The sequence below is a fragment of the Lithobates pipiens genome, unplaced genomic scaffold, assembly GCF_037356315.1.
Source record: "Lithobates pipiens isolate NorthernLeopardFrog02 unplaced genomic scaffold, aLitPip1_a1.2 Scaffold_16, whole genome shotgun sequence".
Lineage (NCBI taxonomy): Eukaryota > Metazoa > Chordata > Amphibia > Anura > Ranidae > Lithobates > Lithobates pipiens.
This window is the reverse complement of record NW_027507748.1, coordinates 110,801,284-110,825,924: the sequence shown is the minus strand read 5'-3', so window position 1 is coordinate 110,825,924 and position 24,641 is coordinate 110,801,284. Positions and strand designations below refer to the sequence as shown.

At 42.0% G+C, this 24,641-nt stretch overlaps 1 protein-coding gene across 1 annotated transcript in view; it reads right to left on the bottom strand.

Moving 5' to 3' along the window:
• The window catches only part of LOC143981967 (LHFPL tetraspan subfamily member 7 protein-like), a 303,981-nt gene that overhangs the window by 142,198 nt on the left and 137,142 nt on the right, over positions 1–24,641 (bottom strand). The gene's annotated exons all lie outside the window — the stretch shown is intronic.

Sequence of the window (24,641 nt, the reverse complement as noted above, 5' to 3'; positions counted from 1 at the left end):
GCTTCAAAGTCCGGCGGTTTGTCCGCCGGGCTAAGTCCGTCAGATAGTCCGATTGTGTGTACGCGGCATTAGAGGTGGTGGCGGAGAGCCTGAATGTCACAATGCACCACTGTGCAGATCTGTTCATAAGGTGTCAGGGGAGAAAGTGAGCAACCCCTGGGGAGTACAGAGGACAGAAAATGAGACAGTTGAGTGAGTTTACAGACGAAGGACTAGAGAAGGACCTTGCATTGTTCTGATGGTTAATGCATATTTGACACTTGCATTCGACAAAAAGTCTTTGAGGTAAAATTTGTTAGCTACATAAAAGACAGAGAAACATTTGTCAGTCAAACTTGGGCCAAAAGTGGGGTTATCACAACTTGGGTCACGAGTGCTGGCTTGACCCTAGATGAAAAACATGCTGTGGAGGAAGCCATCTTCAAAGTGGGGCCAATGATAGGATATGGGAGTAGTGACTCAATACCCTTCAGTCCTAGCCATGTAATGCATGACAATGGACATTTGAATTTACCTGTACTAATGCTATCCATTGTTTGTGGGTTGAGTTTCTGCACCATTCCAAGATCCTGGCTAAATGTGTTACTTGGTAATAATATTTTACTGGATTGGGAAAGGTCATACCCCCATGTACTTTAGGAAGCTGGAGAAATTTGAAGGATATGCTTAGACGGTAATTGAACCAGAGAAAGTGTAGAAATTCCTATGCTGACACCCATAGTTTGTAAATGGGCCATGTGTTTATACAACTTGAGGCCTAAGGTGTTGCGCACAGGCAGACCATGTAAGTGTATGGGGATACAGGGACTGCACGATCATAGCCTAATTTGATAGGTGTGTGGGTGTTGGTGAGTTCCGGTTTACTGGAAAGTGTTCAGAATGTTGAAAGTGTTCAGAATCAAAAGGAGACACGTGGGGATTGTATGATTTTATTTCTTTTAATGGGTTATCATTTTATTTTATAGAGTTATGCTTTAATTACCAAGAGTGATTCTAACCTTTCCACACCCTATTCATCAATAAGGGCATACAGTGCCAGAATCCAGGGAAGTCCTCAGGTTTTGTCATGCTGTACATAGCACCAGTTGAAATACACTCTATGTCCAAATGCATCTGTGTACATGAGCCCTAAATCAAAAGCTTTTGTATTCCCAATGCATGCTATTACATTCTTCCTGTATGCAGAGCTCAACTAGCTATACCAGAAAACCAACTGAAAAAGCACATGGTTGTGCCAAGGAGAAGTCTCTTTACTGAGTCCCTGGGAAGTCATAAAGTGTGGGTGATTTCAGACGCCCCCAATCAATCTGAAAAATATATTTGTTTGATTGTCCTGTTGTAAAGCATCCATAAGGAAAGTTTTGAATTCTGTTTGATTTCCTTTTAGGTATGATTTTGCCAACATAAGCATGCCTGCAGAGGTGGAACAAGCAGTTAAAATGGGCTCTGTCTGCCTGTACTGGTGCACAGTGTGCAGCATTTTCTGCAGATGGATGAGTCAATAACCAGGACACAATTGTTTCAGGAGGCATGAAATTCAGTTATAAATCATGCTCCATTTAGCATCTCAGGATAATCAGGTACCTGACGTGCTCACGGGAGGCCAAGCCAGAGCAATTGGAAGGGGTCATTTTCCTTTCACAGATCAAGAGAACATTGCTATGGTATTAATGCAGGAAAGGTCCCTGTAGTGACAGAGCATGTACAATAATTGCTGGTGTCACTATCAAGTGACTATGCCTCTTGAGATGCCAGGCAGGATAGGCAATGCATCAAATAAGGTTCTGCCTCTGTTTTTATAACCTGAATGGAGCTCAGTGCCAGTCTCAGAAGCTCCAAAAGGGTTAAGAAGACAAACAAACAATAATTTTCTCTCACAAGTCTCTTCACATCCCAGTGTCCTTCCAATATAAATTGCTCGCTGCAAGTCACAATGAACGGATACATCTAAACGGAACTGAATGTCTTGTCTTAGAAGCGGGGTTAAGTACAACTGAAGGCTAATACACATTTAACCTATGACAGGCAGCCTGCTCACTAGGAGGCTTGCCAGGTCTGCTTCTTCCAACAGTGGCTTCATTTAATGAGCTACCTGCTGATCATTATATGTTGTACAAATAAAGCTGTGCTATTTGACTGCTGCCAGCTTTAGCCTCTTGTATTAGCATTGTGTGCTATTTCCTTAGGAATATTTGCTAGAAAATAATTTTTGCCTAAATTTGTTAGAACACAGATTATTATTTTAAGGGGCAACTTTAGACAACTAGCATAATAAAGACCTAGTGAAGCTGGCCATATACTATTAGATTTATATGTTCAGTCTTTGGGCTTATTGGAAAAAAAAATATGAACAGATCCCTTCATACACGCTATACTGCTGAAAGTATCCTACTGGGCTATTGATTCTGACAGCCGATGTTATAATACCCATACAGCAGCTGAATCTGATTGGATGCAGGCGCTCTTTGGCCATCCATTTTCCACTTGGCTCCTTTGAATTTTCAGTCAAAAGATTTCAGCCAGCAGGGGGCTGACATGGCCATCCACTAAGCAAATTCAAGTGCTTGTCAAGAGTAATGCTAAATGCAGTCATGGGAAGGATGCTTAGAGTTTGGGTGTCCTACACAAGTATTGTGTAAGATACCTTTCAAAGGTGAATCCTAGTTTGGCAACAACTTAGATGCCGCATCCACAAAAGCTAATGGTGGAAAATATGGGTTTATTTCCTAGTATAGAAGGCACCTGAGGCAAAAGAGCTCTTCTTTCAAGGGGTCATCACACAACAGAGGCAAGAATGTATACGCAGGCATAAAATTTTGTAGACCCTGGAAGGGAACATCTGCATTTTAGAAGTCCAAGAAAAACACTTCTTTGTCTTGTTAGGACGCTCATAAATATTTTTTAGGATTTGCCCACCCAAAACTTCCCAAAACTGGAGCCAGGCTGTATAGGTTTCAGCAAATTTTTGACATAAGTATCAATTGTTTTTAAAAACACCATTAACCTCCCTGGCGGTATGATTAGTTCTGATTTTAGGTGCTGAAAGCGGTACAATTATTTTGCATGGAAATTTGGTGTTTTATATTGTAGGCCTGCAATTCTTAGGAATAACTAAAATCTGTTCAAACCAGAGTCTAGCAGATATCCCGCGTATGATAACGTTTCTAATATAATAAATAATGATAATAAATAATAATAAAAATTATTCAATAATGTAATCAACTCCAAAAACACTCAAATTTGCTCATTTGCAGAATTGTCGCTGTCATTAGATTTAGGGTTTGATGATGAATTTCCCCACAAATCGCTATCGCTCAATTCTGCAAGTGATAATAATTTATTGTCGCTGTTTTCTAGTTGGTCTAAAATTACTTTTGACATAAAAGGACAGTTTTTGGTTGCTATGGGCAATCTCCAAATTCCAGGCAGAAAAAACAGTATTTATAATATAAACGTGCATGCAGGGCACTGGACAGACCACTAGGGACAAAGGGGGTGTGTAATTTTTTCATACAGTACTGTAATCTGTAAGCCCTTGTACACACGGTCAGACATTCTGACAACCAAATCCGTTGGATTTTGTCCGACGGATTTTGTCAGAAACTGTTGCATACACACGGTCGGACAAAGTTGTCGGAAAATCCGATCGTTCAGAATGTGGTGACGTTATTTCATTACGACGGGACTAAGTTCAGGCTAGTAGCCAATAGCTTTGGTCTAGGAATTTGATCTGAGCATGCGTGGCACTTTGTCAGATCGGAATTCTCTACACACAATCGGACAAAGTCCGATCGGATCATGTTGTCGGAAAGTTTTATAGCCCAGCTCAACAGTCCAATGGAGCCCACACACAGTCGGATTATCCGACAACACGATCCGATCGGACATTTTCCGTCGGAATGTCCGACCGTGTGTACAAGGGCTAAGATTACAGTACTGTGTGTGTTGTGTGTTTTTACTTTTTTGAATTTGGCGCCGATCTCCGCTCCCGTGTGCCGTAACGTCACAGGGAATGGAGCTCGGCGTCACTCAGGCACTGTGTGAATCGAGCGGAGGACGGCTCGATCACACAGCGCTGAGGACATCGCTGGATCCAAGGGACAAGGTAAGTAACTTCTCCCTGTATCCTCCCTGTATCCAGCAATGCGATCCCGAGTCTGGCTCTGGGTTACCGCTCGTGGTACTGAAATCCCAGCACGAGCCAGACTCGGGATCACCGCTAGGGAGATTAAAAAAGGACACACATGGAAAATTCACATGCTACGTCAGCTCGTTTTTTTCAGCCAACAAAGATTCTTGTCTGTAGTCACAAAAAGAAGATTCTACCCTCTTATGTCAATAAATTATTGTACCAAGGTGCGATAGTGGCAGTACCACATCAGAAGCATTTTTCCAGAAGGTACTCTACCCTCTTTTTTGCTGCAGAAGAAAGGGAGGGAATAAAGGCCGGTGATAGAATAAACATTTCTAAGCAGATTCATAAAGAAAGAGCATTTCAAGATGGAGTCTTTTCAAACAATCCTAAAGGTTGATTCTATCTATTTGAAAGCTCTGATTGCTCCTGTCGCCTTCAAAAGAAAAGGGTAAGCATAACCACTATCTCGACAACATCTTACCACTGAGACAAAACCCAAATACCTTGCTAGTCCATCAAGTACTTACTGTCTCAAGGCTAGAAAACTTTGAAAACCCAGCGATCAACGTAGACACGAATCATTTCACACCCTTTCAAGATCTTGTTTACCTGGGGTCAAAAATAGATACTCATAAAGATACAGCTCCTCTCCAAGCAGTAAAAATTCCAGTCATCTGCAGAAGGAATGCTTTGGCTCTAGCGGCCAAACCTCACTGCCTCACAATGCCAGGTTGTGGGGCCATGGTCGCTACTGTACCGATGGTTAAATGGCCTCAGTGGAGGTCCTGCCCATTCTAGTCCATCAATAGCAGTCAGAAGACCTAGATCAAATGATTCTAATCTGCCCTTCTAAGAAACAGAGTTTCCATTGGTGGTCATAAAAGGAGAACATCCTATTTTGACATTATCCTTTGCGATCATTACACTGGATGCCAACAAGACTGATTGGGAAGCCATCTGCCGAGGGAAATCGGTACAAGGTTGGTAGTCCTTCCCAAAGGAAAAAGTGATCTCCAATGTCTTTTTGCTCAGAGCAGTCTTTCAAGCTCTACTAGGCTTCCAACATCTGATTTGTGGAAGCTTAAAGATAGACAACACCAGGGGCTTATGTAAACAAACCAGGGAGGGACCTGGAGACATCCATTACTGAAGGAAATTGCTCCAATTATGATATAGGCACAGGTCAATCTACTTTACCATTCCATGGTGTACATCCCAGGTCAGAGCAATCCCCAGGTAAACTGCCTGTTAAGGTCTCAGTTTGAAAGCAATTAAATGTCCATTGTTACTTCCACATGTCTTTCAAAAGTTGAGAACTTTTTTCTTCAAAGGGTGGACCTTTTTCATGGCCCCAGTCAGCACAAACTACTCAAGATTTTCTTGTCAAAACTGGACTGGCAGCATATGTCTTCTTCACATTTCCTCTCATTTTCAGCATTCTGAGGAGAATTTGATGGAGATGGTCATGGTCTTAGCTGTGATTCCGAACTGACCCAGATGGCTGTGTTATCCTCTGCTACATGACCTGATTTTTTGAATGCAGTTGCAAGATTGAAGCCTCCTGAAATGGGATTTACCACTAATCTAATTTTAGATTTTCTATCTTCGGACTCATTTGAGATATGTCTCTGGAACCTCACCTTAAAAACAGCCTTTTTGGTTGCAGTCACATGTGCCAGAAGTGTCTCTGAAATTGCCATGCTTGAGTTTGAAGAGCCCTTCACGATCTTTCTTGAGGACTAAGTGGTACAAATACCTATGCTGGGTTTCACTTCTAAGGTTGCCTCTAAGTTTTTATATGAAGCAGGAAATAGTTCATTAGTATAGTATATTATTCTTGGAATACAGTGAGCAAATTAGCTGTCTGGATGTTGTCAGGACTTTGAGGACCTACATTGATACAGGGTGTAACATCAGAGCATCAGATTCATCATTCTATCAAAAGCAAACAAAAGCTCCAAAACATTAAGTCAAGAGTCAGGGGTGGATTTATTAAAATTGGAGAGTGCAACATCTGGTGCAGCTGTGCATGGTAGCCAATCAACTTCCAACTTCAGCTTCTTTAACTAAGCTTTGACCTGGAGGCTATGCAGAGCTGCACCCTCAGTTTTAGCAAATCAACCCCCATAGTTTCATGAATGGTTAAAACCATAGCACTGGTCTATAAATTAAATGGATTGGTAGTACCAGAGGCAGTCACTGTACACTCTACCCAGAGTGTCTCTGGTTCCTGGGCGACAGCATGTTGAATGCCTCCAGAAACAATCTACCAGGCAGCTACAAAGTCTTCAATCCATTGTTTTGTTCATAGTATTGTGTAAAACCAGCTGCATTAACTACTGTTGATTTTGGGAGAAGAGCTAGTATATACCTTCTGTCTCTACTTGTGATTTAAACTTCCCAGAATTCTCTGTTGTTTGCAAGTTATTTTCTTGTGTGCTAACATGGAGCCATCAGAAAACCTGAATTTTTATTTTATTTTTACTGAAATTTTTCTGACAATATCCGCGAGGCACAATTTTACAAACTAGGTCACATTGAGGTAGTTTTCAGGCCAGGCTCAGGGTGTGCTCAAATTTATGAGCTAGGATCCTATTGGTGTAGAGGGTAGATAAGGCCAACCCTCCGATTGAACTGCCAAGTCAGAAAGGGAACATTTTGGTAAGTATAAAAAAAATATTTCTCAGTTTTTGTTTCCCCGGAGTTGGGCTTTAAATTACTTGAAAAAGAACAAATTCATTGCTTGAATTTTCCTAGCATACAGAATGGGAGGATTTCAGCCTTAGTAATCTGGCAACACTCGGGGATTTAGCTACTCGAATCTGCCATCAGATAGTGATATCTTTGTCAGGTTGGCAAGACTTACATCACCCACGTGCCAAGCAGCCTTATTACGCCGGCAATAATACAATGCTATCTTAATTCACAGACAGATGTGGGATTGACCTGCATCCAAACACAGCTGATTAAATGAGTTTTACAAAGCCACTGAAAGCCTGGGTGACACCCTCCAGACAGGAAGGAGAAGAGGTTTTATGTACAGGCAGATGATTATTATGATTTAACACTTCAGTAAAGGATGGGTTAAGAAAATAACTTGAAGGAACTTTCAGGCCACGTGGACCTCACCCATCACTTAGAACACAAGAACTTTGTTTTCAGGAAATCCTGTGTCTTCCTTCAGGCTGGTTGGCATCTATTTCTGGACTGTCACACAAACATCAAGGGTTTCCTGGATGCTAAACAAGGTAAATGCATTTGCTTTTAGTTACAAAGTCCATGCTGGCAAATATTATATTTTAGGAACAAAAATGCTATTATAACAACGCAATGATATAAACCTAAAACACTCCATGACAAACACAACAGACATACATTGAAAGAGAAAAGACAATATTGAACCCATTGGTACAAATAATTTACAGGAACACCACGGGGTCTTTTATAAAAAAAATGTATAGTTTAAATGTTCTAGCATTCGCACAAAAGCCCTTGTGGACATTTTTAATATGTGCAAAAAGTTGACTTTTACAAAGTAACATTCACTTATACCTAGAGTTGCCAGCTGTCAGTAAATTTACTGAGAGTTTGTAAAAATCACAGACTGTAAATATTAGGGACTGATCATTTGTCATGCTGTATTGACTTTTTAAGTCTAAACCAGGAAAATTATTTGCTATAGGTATTTTCAGTGTTTCCTATATGGTGAGTACACTGTTTAAATATCGATTGTCTTATTTTTTCTGTCATTTTTTAGGTTGCCAGTAAAAAAAATTCTCAGTCAGTAAATTTTTCATGATTTGTCAGTGAAAAATGCAGTGGAAGATTGGCAACACCGCTAATACCCCCCCCCCCCCCCCAACGGAACATTAATTCCTAAGAGAATAACCAACGATCATTTGACCAGAAGAGAAAAAAGGCCTAAAGACAATAGCCATACATGAGTTTGTTCACACCAGATGCCTTGGGACAATGCGGGCAACTATGACTAAATGTTTAGACAAGGCAAAATTCCTCATTTCCAATTATGTCAGTTCATACCAAAGCATTGTTTCGGTGTGCACTGATGAAAAAGTATGTACTGTATGCAGTACTTTTTTTTAGCACAGGGGGATGCAACGCATACCACCAAATCATCACATCGGCACTGTGTCTCCCAGCACACACTGGCAGTCGTGCATTCAGCATGGCTCACTGATGTGAACAAACCCTTAAACAATAGCTTGAGAACATTTGACCTGAAGGAAAAATACTGTACCTGTAGAAGACAAAATTTTGTCCCATTTGCGCAACAGCTACAGCTTTATACATTGTGCAAAAAAATCCCTAAAACAAATGCTGGTTAATTCATACAGAATTTATTTACACGCAGTTTTGCTGGACGAAAGCCTAAGCACAATTTTTATAAATAGATCCCCAAGGTGAGGGCGTGTTTTTAAGTCCATCTTGAAGACTAATGTATTAGAATACTTTATAGCACTAATCCAAGCCTGATCTGCCATTATATAATTGACATCAGTTTTACCACAGGTTGAAGTTTTCATAGCTTAAAACATTACAGTGATAGTTGTGGTTCGTTGATATTTTTAACCACTTCCTGACGGGAGGATTTACATGGACATCTTCCCGTTTCAGTGGTTATACCGGGATGATGACTGTACATACATCATCCCGGTATCAATCTTTTCAGGCAGCGATTCTCTTTCTTACAGAAGCGGTCTGAGTGGCTAATTAAGCTCTCTAGTCTCCTGGGCTCTCGGGTCTCATCGCGGAGGCTGGGAACAATGCGGCCAGCGGCGATGGCTGCCCTGTACAGCAAGAGAGGAGCTGACGTTGTTCCCCTGGAGACCAGGCCTTTGTTTATCTGGCCAGCGACAGCCAGGGAAGTAGCCGATCAGACCGATCTGTGTTTGATTGCCTACATGGGAGGCCAGAGGAGAGATTTGGGGTCTAATAGACCCCGAATCTCTCCATGAAGAGGACCTGTTATGGCCCATGCTATCCCAAGGGATGTTGTTCATCCCTTGGGATAGCAGTAAAGTTAGTACAAAAATAAGTGTAAAAAAATAAATAAATTTGTAAACAATAAATAAATAATTTTCAAAAATGTAAAGCGCCCCCATCTCACCGCGCTTATGCGCAAATGACAATGCATGCATTACTCCCTTGCGCATATGTAAACGGCGATCGAACCATACATGTGAGGTATTGTCGCAGACATCAGAACGAGAGCAAAAATTCTAGTACCAGACCTCCTGTGCAACTCTAAACTGGTAACCTGTAAAGGAATTTAAAGCTGCGCCTATGGAGAATTTTAAGCACCGTAGTTTGCCACCAATCCACGGGCAGACGCAATTTTAAAGCATGACATGTTAGATGTCTATTCACTCATGAAAGTGTTTTTTTTATTTTTTTTAATTGCATTTGAAAAACCACTGCACAAATACTGTGTGACATAAAAAATTGCAACACACACACAATTGCAACACCCACCATTTTATTCTATAGGGACTCTGCTAAAAAAAAAAACTATATAATGTTTGGGGGTTCTAAGTAATTTTTTAGCAAAAATTACTTTGATTTTTATATGTAGGAGCGAAGTGTCAGAAATGGCTTGAATGGCAAGTAGTTAAGCAATCACAGAGGTGGATTTACTAAAAGTGGAGAGTGCAAAATCTGGTGCAGCTCTGCATAGAAACCAATCAACTCGGAGCAGTTGAAAGCAGGTGTCTGTGCGTGCCCATTCACCGTTTTAGGTCTGATTTAAGTCAGAATTTTTGGCTGAATTCGGACCTGAAACAGACCAGAAGACGCACAGGACTCCTGTGTAATTCGCACCGGAGCCGCTGCAGAAATGTGTGCACCGGCTCCATAGAGAGCCGGTCACAATCTCCTGACATGAATGTCTCCTGACGTGAATCCAGCCTATTTGAACAAGCTAAAGTTAGAAGCTGATTGGCTACCATGCACAGCTGCACCAGATTTTGCACTCTCCAGTTTTAATAAATCAACCCCATAGTGTTCAAAAGCTTGCAGCCTCTCACATTAAGGCCGGGTTCACACCGCTGTGATGCGGGAACGCCGCGAATCCGCGGCGTTTTCCCGCATCGCACACCTCCCGCCGGCAGTTCACACTGCCCTATGCGGACGGCTGGGAGTGTCAATGTTATGTTAATGACACCCCCAGATCCGTCCGCATATCGCAGTGCGATCTGCCGACTCGCACAGGAATCGGATCGCATGGTGTGAACACCCATGCGATCCGATTCTGTTGCGGACCAAAAAAAGGGTCCCGTGCGAGTTTGCTGCGGGAGCGCTGCGAATTCAACCATACTATCTGTATGGCTGTACTCGCATCACTACGGAGATCGGATGTGATTTGCGGTGCGAATCACATCCGGATCTCCCCCCGCAGCAGTGTGAACCCAGCCTTAAGTAGTCGACTTGTAAATCTAACTGAAATCAATTTCATTCTGCATTTCTGAGCCACTGTTAGTGAGAGGAGGGAGCTTCAAAGCATTTCTAAACCCCAAAACAAAAATGTAATATATTGAAATTTACCGTTTGTTAGATGTGGTGGCTGCATTCGTTTTCTTTTTTGGTTTATTTCTCACTTTGTTTTCACCTGGTGATTCTGCCTGTTCCTAGTAGGATCCACAGTTTTTTTGTGTGTATTGAACAGATATAATAAAACACATTTTATATATTTATTATTTTAATATGTAACAATATTTTATATTAATTATTTAAAAACCAAAAGGGAGCAAATAACAGAAACTCATTGTTAGGGTTTGCCAACAAAAGATTTCTGTTTTTTATTTTCATTTAATTTGTATAAATCAAGGGAAAAGAGTATATTTATTTCAAATTGCTTTTTTTCTCATGGTTTATGTCTATTTTTAAACTTTAATGGAAACATCTGTGCAGATAAAAATGAGAGCTGCTATTGCTAACTTCTTTATAAAGTAGCTCCAGAGTCTTAAACTCATTCTGGCTTTACTAGCTGCTGAGTCACTGACCTGAAACAAGTAATAAGTATACAGGCTGGAGTTCAGGCTTTTTTAGATTTCACTGGCTATCCAGCCATGGCCAAAAATATTGGCACCCCTGCATTTCTGTTAGATAATGCACCACTTCGCCCAGAAAATTGTTTCCATTACAAATGTTTAGGCATTATCATGTTTATTTCTTTTGTTTATATTGGTATGACACAAAAAAGTGGAGAAACAAAAAGCCTATAGGGCACCTATGGAGAGATCTCATAACAGCAGTTGGGAAAAGCAACCCTTCCAATCAGAGAGACCTGGAGCAGTTGGTGAAAGACGAGTGCTCCAAAATTCAAGTAGAGAGGTGTAAGAAACTCATTGATGGTTACAGGAAGCCTTTGATTTCAGTTATACTTTCCAAGGGGTGTGCTACCAAATATTAAATTAAGTGTGCCAATAACTATGTCAATAACTATGTAACTATTTTTGGAGTTTTGCGTGGAATGTGTCAGATTTGGCTTTTTGTTGTTCACTTTTTTTGTGTCATGCCAATACGCATACCATATGCATTATCTGACAGAAATGCAGGGGTGACAATATTTTTGGTCATGACTGTGTGTTAGTTCCAGGTCAGGGAACATCTTTATAGTGAAAACAAGGATAATGATAACAGCCCTGGAGACTGCACCCTAAAAATGACCATCTATTGAAACTGTGCCCAAAATACGCAAGCAGGAGGCATAGGAATAGGCATCTGCATTGCTTGAAGGGTCCCTCCAGCTGATTTTTTTCCCAGTTCCTGACAAATTATACCTTGTTCCACACTGTCTCTATGTGGAGGTGGCCATCTTGGTAGAGGCGGGGCTTAACTTCCTCATGTCAGAGTGGAACATCTGATGATTTATGATCTGGTAACTTGTAAGGTAAAATTTGAGAAGCAGCAGGCCAGGTATGAAAAGCACAGAGCCATACAATTAATGAAGCAGGGAGATGCATGCACTTCAGGTCTTCAGGAACAAATTCATCTTCAGCAAGAATAGTGAACAGCACTTTAGTGATATCACCAAATCTCACTGTTAAAGGCACAATGCCTCTCACATACTAGGTATACAGCTATGAGCCTGTAACCAAAGGAGGGCCTATGCTCATTCACAAGCCATGAAATGCACTGATTTATCTTGAGAGAATTTTAAGGACAAAAGGTAAATCTTTCAGGCAACTGCTTAGGCACAATTATGAATTTTAGATGTTCCTTATAGAATTGCAAATCCTCACTTTTTGAGTTCAGGTTCACTCTAAGGAAAATGTAGCTTTATAACAAGAACGACTGTGGTAAATAACCCCGATCTAAGAACATTACAGAAAAATTGATTGGCCACAACCAACATTGAAAAAAACAGCTGGTTCTGTCTGTGGTATTTATGGACAGATTTAAATTGGTTTATTGTTTTCCCATTTATACGGCCTTCTTTACAAGCTAACACAGTAAAATACAATTACATTTATAGTATATATAAAAAAAGGGTAATGCGGTACGTTGACTTAGAATTGGATGTAGATGCATTGGTTTCTTCATAAAGTAAATCCACAGCCTCCCTGTACCACATACTAGTGATGCTTGCATTATTATCCTTAGAAGAATGATAGCCTATAATGGTAAGTCTGACATTCTCAGAAGCTGCAGTATCTAAGAACGCTGCCGGTCTCCTATGGGTTTGAACAGAGGTGAAGCTTAGTACAGTCTGTCGCAGCCTTTACTAATGAGAAGCCCAAGGCACCAGCATCTAATGTAGTCCTGGCTCATCTACTTCATGAATTTACTACAGCAGTTTAACTGTTTTTGTACTTATACATAAATCTACTCGGTTATAACTGCTACAAACTGTTCAGGTGCAGAACTAAATCTTTGGGTGATACTTTTCTTACAAGCCAGTAAGGTATCTGGGTTTATTATGACCTTCTGACCAATGTAATGAAGCAACTGTTACCTTGAGGCCGTGTACACACGGGCGGACTGTTCGCCCAACTTTGTTCGTCAAACAATCCGACAAACAGTCCGCTCAAAATTTGCATGAACGGACTTGACCACACACGATGAACGAACAGTCCGCTGAAAGCGTGCGCGATGACGTGAACGGCACGTACGACGGGACGAGAAATTCGACGTCCAATACACTGCAATGCAACCTTCGCCGTGTAAATCCTTTCTGAGCATGTGCGAAACTTAGTTTGTCGAACAAGCCTACACGCGAGCGGACTGTCCGCTGAAACCAAGTTTCAGCGGACTGTCTTACGGAAATTCCGAAAAACTTTGTTCGTCAGACTGTCCGCTGAAACTGTCCGCTGAAGCCCACACACGAGCGGACTGTCCGCTGAAACACTGTTCAGCGGACTAAGTTGGGCGAACAGTCCGCCCGTGTGTACGCGGCCTTAGGCTCCTTTCAAAGGGACATCCCTCTGAACCATCCCAGCAGGGGATCCCTGACGGATCACCTGCTGAATCGGATCAGAGCGGAAACAGATGTCACATATGTAGCTTCTGTGTCTGTTCCATTTTGCCATCCTTTCTGCGATGGAGGAAAAATGAACCCATGTAATCACTATCAGAGGCCGGATGTAAACAGTTGTGTGTCCAACTATTTTGATCTATATCTGGTCGAGTTTGCAGAAGTAGACCTGGACCCAAGTGTATTACATTCAGTGCAACACATCTGAACGGACCCGGATGTAAGCAGATATAAACAGACACACATCCTGTTATACCCGGCCGCCCATAGGAAACAATTGCAATTTGTTTCTGGTCCGTCTACTCATAGGGCAAAAATGGACTGACGAAACACTCATATGAAATAAGCCCTATTTAAAATGTGTTTTCAGATATTGTTTATTTTAAAATACAGAAGGGAAAAGGAGCAGAAGGACAGGCTAAGATCAACTTTTAAAATAAAGATGAAGATTTGTATATAACTCCAACTTCTGATATCTTTGGAACTAATTATCCCTTGGCCATAGCGTTTTCACTGAAGGCAACCTTTGCCTATGTTTTTTCCCTGGTTTGCTCAGTATGATTTGTCCATGCTTGTCTAAACTCTATGTTATTTAGTTTCCTAAAGCACCATGTATCATAGAACACTGTTTGACCTTGTTTCATGCTTTTTGTATTTAGATGCTGCCAATGTTCTCCATCTTTTCAGCCATATCCTATCTATATGCACTTGTTTGAAGCGTTAGCTGAACGTCATTCTTCTACACATTCTTTCTCATAGTGACAACGGTGGATTATACCTGCATAAAATGTGTCTGCTTGTAGTCTCCACCAGAGCAGCATTTGATGGGTTAACAACACAGAAGCACGATTGGGAGATAGATGTCACCACATAACAGAAAGTCCCAAAACATGGACCCTCAAGGCAGGATCACCAGATATTCTTTTGATGAAGATTTAAAATCACCTTTTGAAATAACATAACAATGTTAAAGCTTATATGAGATTTTAAAGTATAACAAAAGGCAAACCGTTTGTTCTTTTTTTGGATAGAGTGGAGAGGGATTAGAACACCTGTCAGTTTTTTTACTGCTGTCCGTGTCTCCGTTAGGGACAATCACCCTCTCCTTTTTTGCTGTTATCACCAAGAGTGAAAGTGAGAGAAAATCGCAAATTTTGGGTTGACACCAGAACCACAATAGAGGGGAAATACTGTCAACACTAGTTCTGGGGACCCTGGTGACAAGAAGGGATTCCCTCACTTGTAGGGGGTTTCCCCTCATTTCCCGTAACAGGAAGTAAAGGGAAATCTCTCAATGGGACAGGCGGGACAGAAAATAACCCTCCTTTACTTTATTCAAAATGAAAAAAGTTGTAGTCCAAATTAGGAGCAAGCAGCCAAGGCTGACAACACTGCTCATCAATGTAAATGAACAGTTACATAGTAAGGTTGAAAAAAAAGACACAAGTCCATCTAGTGCAACCAATAAAATACTGAGCATTGTCATCCTAGAACAAGAAATGTGTTACAGACAGAAAATAAAGGGAAAGCCATTATTGCACTGACAGCTACCACATCTAAGGAGTGCTAAGCTGGCATATATTACATTTTTGTTCTTAGGTTTAGATGCACTTTAATTTACAGGTCATTCGTGTTTTTTACCTAAAGTATAAATATGACAGCACCACCTAGCAAGTCAGCGTTTTGTAATATATTTTCTTGGGCTGCCTGTGACATTTCCTTATAACAGTTTCCTTTCAGTGTGATATTTTTTCCTTTGCAGACTGGTCATTTTACGATTGCTGCTGTCAGCATGTCAAGGCGTTCCATCAAAAACGATGTGGCAGGCTCCATGCACTGCTGACATCAATGGGAGCAGCCTTGCCTTCAGGGCTTGCTCAGACCTTCACAGATAAGGCTGCGGAGTAACATTTCCTAGCGATTCCAGCTATAGTAAACGCTGCTCACATTTCTCGCTTGAAACACAGAATATTTACACATGTGTTGCTAATTTTTTGTCTGGCTTTTACCGAACAAGAATTCTGGAAAGGTTTAATATGAACATCACCCAGTGACTGCTGTGTCTCCCACTTGCGCTCTGACCTTAATTCATCCACAATATTCTTTCTCATTAACCAAATTGAAATGGTAATTTGCAGAGCTACTCAGTGTCAGAGCTTTTAAGGTCATGTGGCCTGTAGCATTCTGGGAGAGATTGGTGGAGTCTGACCCATTAGCCTGATCAAAAAGGCCCAGTAAATTTTTCCCTTGTCGATATTCAAGTCCTTCAACCTGTTATTTATAATTTGTTGTTTCTTGGTTAGAAAAAAAAAGCTGAAAGGCTGCATTCTGTTATAATCCAACATCTACTTTCTTTCTCACTCATCTACAATGAAGGGGAAGTCTGCCAAAGTCAGCAAGACTACAGACTGCTGCAGCTTTGGCAGGGTGTTCAGACCTTATTATCCAGGAAACGCCTGTGGCTGGTGAGAAGATGGTGGGAAGACACGCCGGTGGGCGGTGGTAAGAGGGCAATAAGGAGTTTGGCGATGTACGGAAGGATGTCTGACCATTACTGTGCCCACACATATATTACTTGCAGATTTCATTAGAATTAGAATTTCAGTGAGTTTATTTGTAAAGCACACACACAGATTGGCATTTATAGTATAACTAAAGGTAAACCTTTTTTTGAGTTATGAATAGAGTGGAGAGGGATTAGATCCCCTCTCAGGTCCCTATTAATGTGTCTGTGAACAGTTTAGTTACTGTATTTATTGGTGTATTACGCGTTCTTTTTCACCCTGAAAATCGGGTGCAAATAGCGTGTATGTGTTATACACCAATACTTCAATTTTAGCTGCTTCGGAGGGGACGGGGGCAGGACGAGAGCTGTCAGATTACATACAGTGAGAATCTCCTATTTACTTTGCAGCCTCTGTAATAGGAAGTCCCGTCTCCTGGCAGTCCTTGGACCACTGTTCAGTATATCATAGGAGATTCTCACTGTATGTGATCTGTCAGCACTCATCCCGCCCCCCTCCCTGTTCCCTCCAGGCTGCAGATGGCCATCAATCAGGCTGCACTGATAGCAATATTAAGGCTGATGCATCGAAGACAATGATGAGGCTGCTGCATTGATGGCAATTGTGAGGCTACTGCATTGATGGCAATGGTGAGGCTACATTGATGTGGACTGATGAGGCTGCATTGATGTGGACTGATGAGGCTGCATTGATGGCAATGGTGAGGCTGCAGATGGGCATTGAACAGGCTGCATTGATGGCACTTGTGAGGCTGCAGATGGGCACTGACCCTTATTTTGCTTCAAAGTTCCTTATCTAAAATGTAAGTTTTTTTCCTGAAACTTCCCTCTTAAAATGAATGCGTGTGTTCTATGCCTGTGCATGTTATACGCTGATAAATATGGTACTTCATTGCAGTGATGTTTTAGCAAGTCACAGCCCACCTTTGCCAAAAGGTAGACCTACCTTGATAACTTGCTAACTCGCCAAAACATTGCTGTGATAAAGCCACTAAACTCCTATGAAAGTCTTTTGAGTGCCTACTATATCTGCAGATATTGATGTAACTCAGCTGCCCTGGGCTGACAAAATTTAGTATATTGCTTTCCGGTAACCAGTTGAGCTGCAATTTACATTTTAGGTCTGATTAGGTATATCCATAACCTGATGGCCGATTGCTTCTGCCTGACTGTGGAAGAATGTACTAGAAATAGTGTGGGAGGATAAGTCACTGGATAATGAATAGTTATCTGACCTTAGCCAATCCATGGGAGACTAGCCCAAAAGCTGTGCGTGGGGAGAAGATAAATGTTTGATCTGATCAGCTCTCTCTTCCCTTGGGGCTTACCTCCTGGGAGCATGCGTGTGTTTCAGACAAACCCTGCTACTAAGCCTCAGGATGTGCTAGGGCTGAGGACCAAAAGGAAGCTGGACTATATATATATATATATATATATATATATATATATATATATATATATATATATATATTATAGCTGTACGATTCTGACTAAAATGAGAATCACAATTTTTTTGCTTAGAATAAAGATCACGATTCTCACAGCGTAACATCATCTTTTACAAAAAAAATTGTGTTAACTTTACTGTTTAGTTTTCTTTTAATACATTGAAGTGTATTTTTTCCTACAAAATTTGCATGTGAAAGACTGCTTTGCAAATGCAGTGTGACATAAAATATTGCAACGATCGCCATTTTATTCCCTAGGGTCCCTGCTAAAAAAAAAATATATAAAGTTTTGGGGTTCCAAGTAATTTTCTAGTAAAAAATACTGATTTTAAAGCAGAACTCCAGGCAAAAAATGTTTTCCATGTCCTTGTCGCTGATCTCCTACCTTCACCAACTTTGCCATCCGTGTTCTTCTGAGCTCTGTAGTTCCTCTGCAATAGGCTGCTGAACTTGCTGAAAAACCGTTATTGCCTGGTGACATCCTGTTTGTAAGACCGCTGGCTTCGATCCCTCTCCTAAGCTTAGCCAGCGGTCTTACATGCCCCATTGTAGTCCTCTGAAAACAAGCAGGAAGGAAGCAGAGATGAGGTGGGTGGATGGGGTCTCACAGCCCCCGGTCTGTGCCGCCCATGGAGGAGGTGTCCTCCTCCTCTCTCCTCCGTGCCAGCAATCCGCCCTCCACTGTTCCCGCCACACCACCCCCCATTCTTCTATCTCTGTTCCTGAGCGGGGATTATTATTAGAAATCAGTTGTATGACACAGCGGGGATGTCCTGCTGTGTCAGGTATAGTGTATCAGTACACCGATCTCTGATGTCCGCCTCCCGCCCTTATTGGCGCAGTGCGCTGTCAATCATAATAATTTCAGGAGGCGGGGACATCAGCGATCGGTGTTCTCATATAACAATACCTGACACCACAGGAGATCTCTGCTGTGTCATACAAGGGATTTCTAATAATAATCCCCGCTCTGCACTGGTGGTCCCTGGCATTCAGGCACTGGTGGTCCCTGGCATTCAGACACTGGTGGTCACTGATGGTTCCTGGCATTCAGGGACTGGTGGTCCCTGGCATTCAGGCATTGGTGGTCCCTGGCATTCAGGCACTGGTGGTCACTGATGGTCCCTGGCATTCAGGGACTGGTGATCCCTGGCATTCAGGCACTGGTGGTCCCTGGCTTTCAGGCACTTGTGGTCCCTGGAATTCCACACCGGTGGTCCCTGGCATTTGGCACTGGTGATCCCAGACATGCTGCACTGGTGGTCCCCGACATTTGGCTCTGGTGGTCCCTGACATTTGGTTCTAGTGGTCCCAGATATTTGGCTCTGGTGGTGGTCCCTGACATTCGGCTCTGGTGGTCCCTGACATTTGGCTCTGGTGGTGGTCCCTGACATTTGGCTCTGGTGGTTCCTGACATTTGGCTCTGGTGGTGGTCCCTGACATTTGGCTCTGGTGGTCCCTGATATTTGGCTCTGGTGGCGGTCCTTGACATTCGGCTCTGGTCGTGGTCCCTGACATTCAGCTCAGGTGGTGGTCCTTGACATTTGGCTCTGGTTGTCCCTGACATTCGGCTCTAGTGGTCCCTGACATTTGGCTCTGGTGAACACTGACACATTGCACTGGTTTGCATTTATATTAAAATGCTTTGTATTTATAAGGCTGTAACCTATCACACCATGTGTTATGTATGGCTTGCTGGCTGCAGAATGAGGGGTGTGATTTATGTTGAAGTGGGCGAGTTCACATTTACATGTATAAGCCTAGTGTACCTCCCACATTTACTCCCATCCCAAGGATTCATGGGAAATGTAGTCGGATTACAGTTAGAGAGAGAGAAGAGGATATGATGCAATCACTGTTCTAAGAGATCCTCCCAGCCAGAAAAGATGATGCATTTTTTGAATCACAAAGCTGACTTCCTAAAAATTCAAACAGTCATATCTCCTTTCACAAATCTAATAACTGTTAATGTTTTGTGTGGGGGTGCATTAATGGGGAATTTTTTGAAAATCCCAGAGTTCTGCTTTAACTTTGTAAGAAAAAAAATTTCAGAAACAAATGTCAGATCACGGTCCACCTGTGAACCGCCTTCAGATTCCCGCACTGTCAACCCCCACCTTCTAATCGCCGATCCTTGCCTTTCCTCCCAGCCGGCTCTGCCGTGCCATTCCATCCTGGTCTCTCTCTCCCTCCTGCCTCCTCCGTGGCTAAGCCGCACTTTCTATGTCCTGGTCCCTCTCTCCCTCCCCCTCCAGCCTCCTCCGCCACTGTGATTAGTGAACAGCGGAGACCAGGAGGAAGCACAGTTCAGGACTGAGGGCGTACAGACGATTAGAATTTCCGATTGGAACTTTTTCCGACCGAAAAATAGAAAACCTGCTCTCAATCTTTTGCTGGCTGGAATTCTGCCAGCAAAAGTCCGATGGAGCATACACACGGTTGGAATTTCTGACCGAAGGCTCACATCTGACTCTTGCGGGCAGAATTTCTGATCATGTATGGGGCTTTAGAATAAAAGTACCCATCAGTATAGGTACTCAGTACTGTAATCAACCAACACTTACAACCATAACATCCTAGCATTTACAGTATATGAAAAGGAAATGGATTCTTCTAGATTTAGAGCATATTTTTATAATTTGGGTGGAGAGCTTCATGGTATTTTTATATTTGTTCTGAAGCTGATTTAATCATAAATGAGTGGTTGACATGTGACAGATAAACAATGCTAAGAGCTATAAAATACAGGGAGAGTAGAAGGAAGGAAGGAAGTTGGACACAAGGATTTTGCATTATTTGGGATGTGTAACAATCTTGCAGAATAAACCTGAATACTGTATTTTTCTTTCTGCATGTATTTTAGATTTAACTTTACAAGTCTGTAGGAAGTGTTGAGTTTTAATTGATACAATTTATAACGTGTCTAAAATAAGTAGGCTATAATAACAACATGTAGAATGCCTAACAAACAAACCCAATTGGTTAGAAAGCTTGCATCTTTAATGGCTTAAAGGTGCAAAAAAATAAAAATAAATAACAAACGTTATACTTACCCACTCTGTGCAGTGATTTTGCACTGAGCAGCCCCAATACTCCTCTTCTAGGGTATCCCGCCAGCACTCCTAGCCCCTCCCTCCTGTCAAGTGCCCCCCACAACAAGCAGCTTACAATGGAGATACCCAAAATGGTGCACTCCCAAGCCACTGCTCTGCGTGTCCATTCAGACACAGAGTTGCAGCTTGGCCCTGCCCCCTCTCTCTCCTTATTGGCTCAGTGGCTCCCACTACAGTCTCAGCCAATGAGGGGGGAGAGTCCCCAGAGAGCCGATGCTGTCAAGCACATCGCTGGATCGGTAGGGAGATCAGATAAGTATTAGGGGGGTTTTGGGAGCTGATGCACACAATATAGAATGCATGAAGGTATAAAACCTTTAGCCTTTAGAACTACTTTAAAGTTGACTTTTCAGTAACTTCACAAATCTGCAGGAATAAAGTCCTGGCATGTTACAATGTACAGCAACAGTATATTTTATCAATAAAGCTGAACCTTTTATTATTAATAAAGCAATTCTTGAACCTCTATGCATGGTTGCCTAGAGTGAGATGATATAATCAGTCTGTAGCAGGCATAAGAAAGCATTTTCTGAGTCTCTTCTACCTGATCAGACTGCAACATTGTAATTTTTACAAAGTCAAGGTGAAAGGCAGTAGCGTAGGGGCATGGTTACAAGATTGTGTCATCTCTGAACCAGCATTTCAGTCCAGGATGTAGAAGCTAACCGTGGGTGATGCCTGAGCAAAGATGGTACCAGAAAAAGAAGATGTAAGCTTGAAGGCAGATCACTACCATGATCTGTATGAAAAGTAATAAATACTTATCTATTACTTAGCATGCAAATCTAAAGCTAGGGCTCCTCAAATTTAGCTAATAAATGTTAGCACTTACAACTCCAAATTTTCCTTATTGATTGACCTGCTACAGGTCTGCATTACCAAATTACTGGCATGTCTCAAAATAGAGCAGTATAGTTTCTCAAGAAAACAATGCTTTTTTATCATTCATAGTTCTGATATCATAAATCTGGTATAGACATGAGACAAGTTCCTTCAGTCAATCGCTCCATTCAGTGTATAGTTGTGCCCTTTTACAAGGGAAGAGGAAGCAGGTTGGCTAATACTTATTTCACTTCTCTCCAGTTAGACTTGCAGAGCACCATGCTATCTCACTTCTATTCAGTTAGACTTGCAGGGCACCATGGTATCTCACTTCTATTCAGTTAGACTTGCAGGGCACCGTGCCATTCCACTTCTGCCCATTTAGACCCACAGGGCACTATGAAACCCCACATTTATCCAGTTAGACCTGCAGGGCACAATGCCATTTCATTTGATAGGTCTGCAGGGCACTATGGCATGCCACGTCTATCCAGTTAGACCTGCAGGGCAATATGTCATCCCACTTCTTTACAGTTTTACCTGCAGGGCACTATGCCATCCCACATCTTAAAGCTTCTTTTAAGCTTTCTTGTTGATATCTGAGAACACCAATTCTGAGCCTATAAACGTGAAAGGTATTTTTACCCAATGTAGGCCATACAAAGAAGAAGAGAGGCACTGTAGGGTGCAGATTTATGTGACAAAAGGCTACATACCAACCCAGAGGAACACGAGGGAGTCACTAGAAATGGATTGTATAAACCCCACACTGAGTAGGACACATCTGAATTTGACACAGCTGGAACAATTCCTTCATAGCATTAACAGTTCATAGCTTTGGTTTCAAATCTATAGTTACTCTATAGGTCCAACAACAGAGATGGTTACTAAAAATATTGCAGGAAAGTAAGGGTCCAATAACATGAGCTCAAAGAGTGCAATTACACAGGGTTCCATGAGGTCACTCTGTTTTAGTGGCACATTACCATCCATACAGAATAAAACAACATTATTCATCTTTCACATCCATTTTATTTAGGTATTAAATGCTATCTTAAGCTGGCTATAGATTTAAGAGAACTTATAGGATAAGTAAAAATCAAACCTTCATACTGTACCTGTACGATACAGCTGCCCCATGCCAGCTCTAAGACCAAGAACTAAGTGATCACATGACCACTGATTGTTCAGTTCATGGTCTGTTTGGGGGTGAGAGCAGCCGTCAGTCAATGCTCTGTGTTCTGTTCTTTTAACACTCACATTGGGCAGGATATGTGGCGGGCATGGCTGTCTCTGTCTCTGAGACACGCATTGAAAAGTGGCAGCTAGGTGGATCCTCCTGACAATATTATCGAGATCCTTTCTCTGCCGCATAGCCTGCTATCATCTAACTCTGGCTCACAGGAGAATGAAAATAAGTGTACTCCGATGACAAAAAAGCTCCTCTGTTTAGAAGCTGGGCATATTTTGCCTGTTTGTACTAACGTACTCTGAAGTACTTTTTAGGTGTGATTCTGTGAAGAGGGAAGGAGACAAAGTAGGAAGAGGGATTAACATCAATTTATCAGAAGAAAAAACAGTAGCAATAGAGGCATCTTACTGATTGCTCCTTCCCATCTTCATAGTCACAGACAATAATTTGAATCATGAATCATGAATTATGAAAAATATCTGGACTTGGAAACTATCACCTCATATCTGTGCACAAAGATTTTAAAAGTAAAATCTGGGGACACCCTACTGACCATGTCCATTTTAACCACACCCACAAAACCATGCCCCATTTGTAGTCACACCCACAAAAGTATACCCCCCCATTTGTTGCCACAAAATCATGCACCCCCATCATATTTAAAGTAGTTGTAAACCTCAGTCATGGAAACTGAGCAAAGCACATATATCTAGTGTTTACGGCTCTCACATGCTGTGACTGCAGCATCTCCACCCCCTCCTCTGTGCTCATGATAGATGAAGGAAGATTTTAACACTTTTCTGCCCTTGTTGTTGAGAGATGAGAATACTGCAGATAAACAAGTAAAACCCATGTAGGAGGATTTGTTTCATCTCTGTGTATTATCTGAGGCTGTTCACTTCACTGGGTATATGTGAGGGTTTACAACCACTTTAATATGCCCCCAAACAATTCACAGACTTTTAGAGCAAGAAGTAGAAATTTGAGGTATAAAGACAAAATAAACAGATTTTAAATAAGTGGCACTAACAAATGCATGCATAGTTAGGAAGGATGGCTTTGAAGGTATCTATGTATCAAGTGTCATGGTGTCAGTCGTCAAGAAAAAAAATATGCTAGCGAAATGTGATGGCAGTACACCCCTTCTTCCTGTACACTCAGTAAAGAGCCTCATCTAGACATCACTTCCACCCCTTCTTCCCGTACACTCAGTAAAGAGCGACATCTAGACGTTACTTCCACCCCTTTTTCCGTAGACTCAGTAAAGAGCGACATCTAGACTTTACTTCCACCCCTTCTTCCCATACACTCAGTAAAGAGCGACATCTAGACGTCACTTCCACCCCTTCTTCCCGTACACTCAGTAAAGAGCGACAGCTAGACGTCGTCACTTCCACCCCTTCTTCCCGTACACTCAGTAAAGAGTGTCATCTAGAGGTCACTTCCACCCCTTCTTCCCGTACACTCAGTAAAGAGCGACATCTAGACGTCACTTCCACCCCTTCTTCCCGTACACTCAGTAAAGAGCGACATCTAGGCGTCACTTCCACCCCTTCTTCCCGTACACTCAGTAAAGAGCGACATCTAGACGTTACTTCCACCCCTTCTTCCCGCACACTCAGTAAAGAGCGAAATCTAGACGTTACTTCCACCCCTTCTTCCCGCACACTCAGTAAAGAGCGACATCTAGACGTTACTTCCACCCCTTCTTCCCGCACACTCAGTAAAGAGCGAAATCTAGACGTTACTTCCACCCCTTCTTCCCGCACACTCAGTAAAGAGCAAAATCTAGACGTTACTTCCACCCCTTCTTCCCGCACACTCAGTAAAGAGCGACATCTTCCAGCACCATAGTGTGAATGTACCCAAAATTCGGTAGAGTCTGTCGGGCCACTGGGGACATTGCCAGGACAG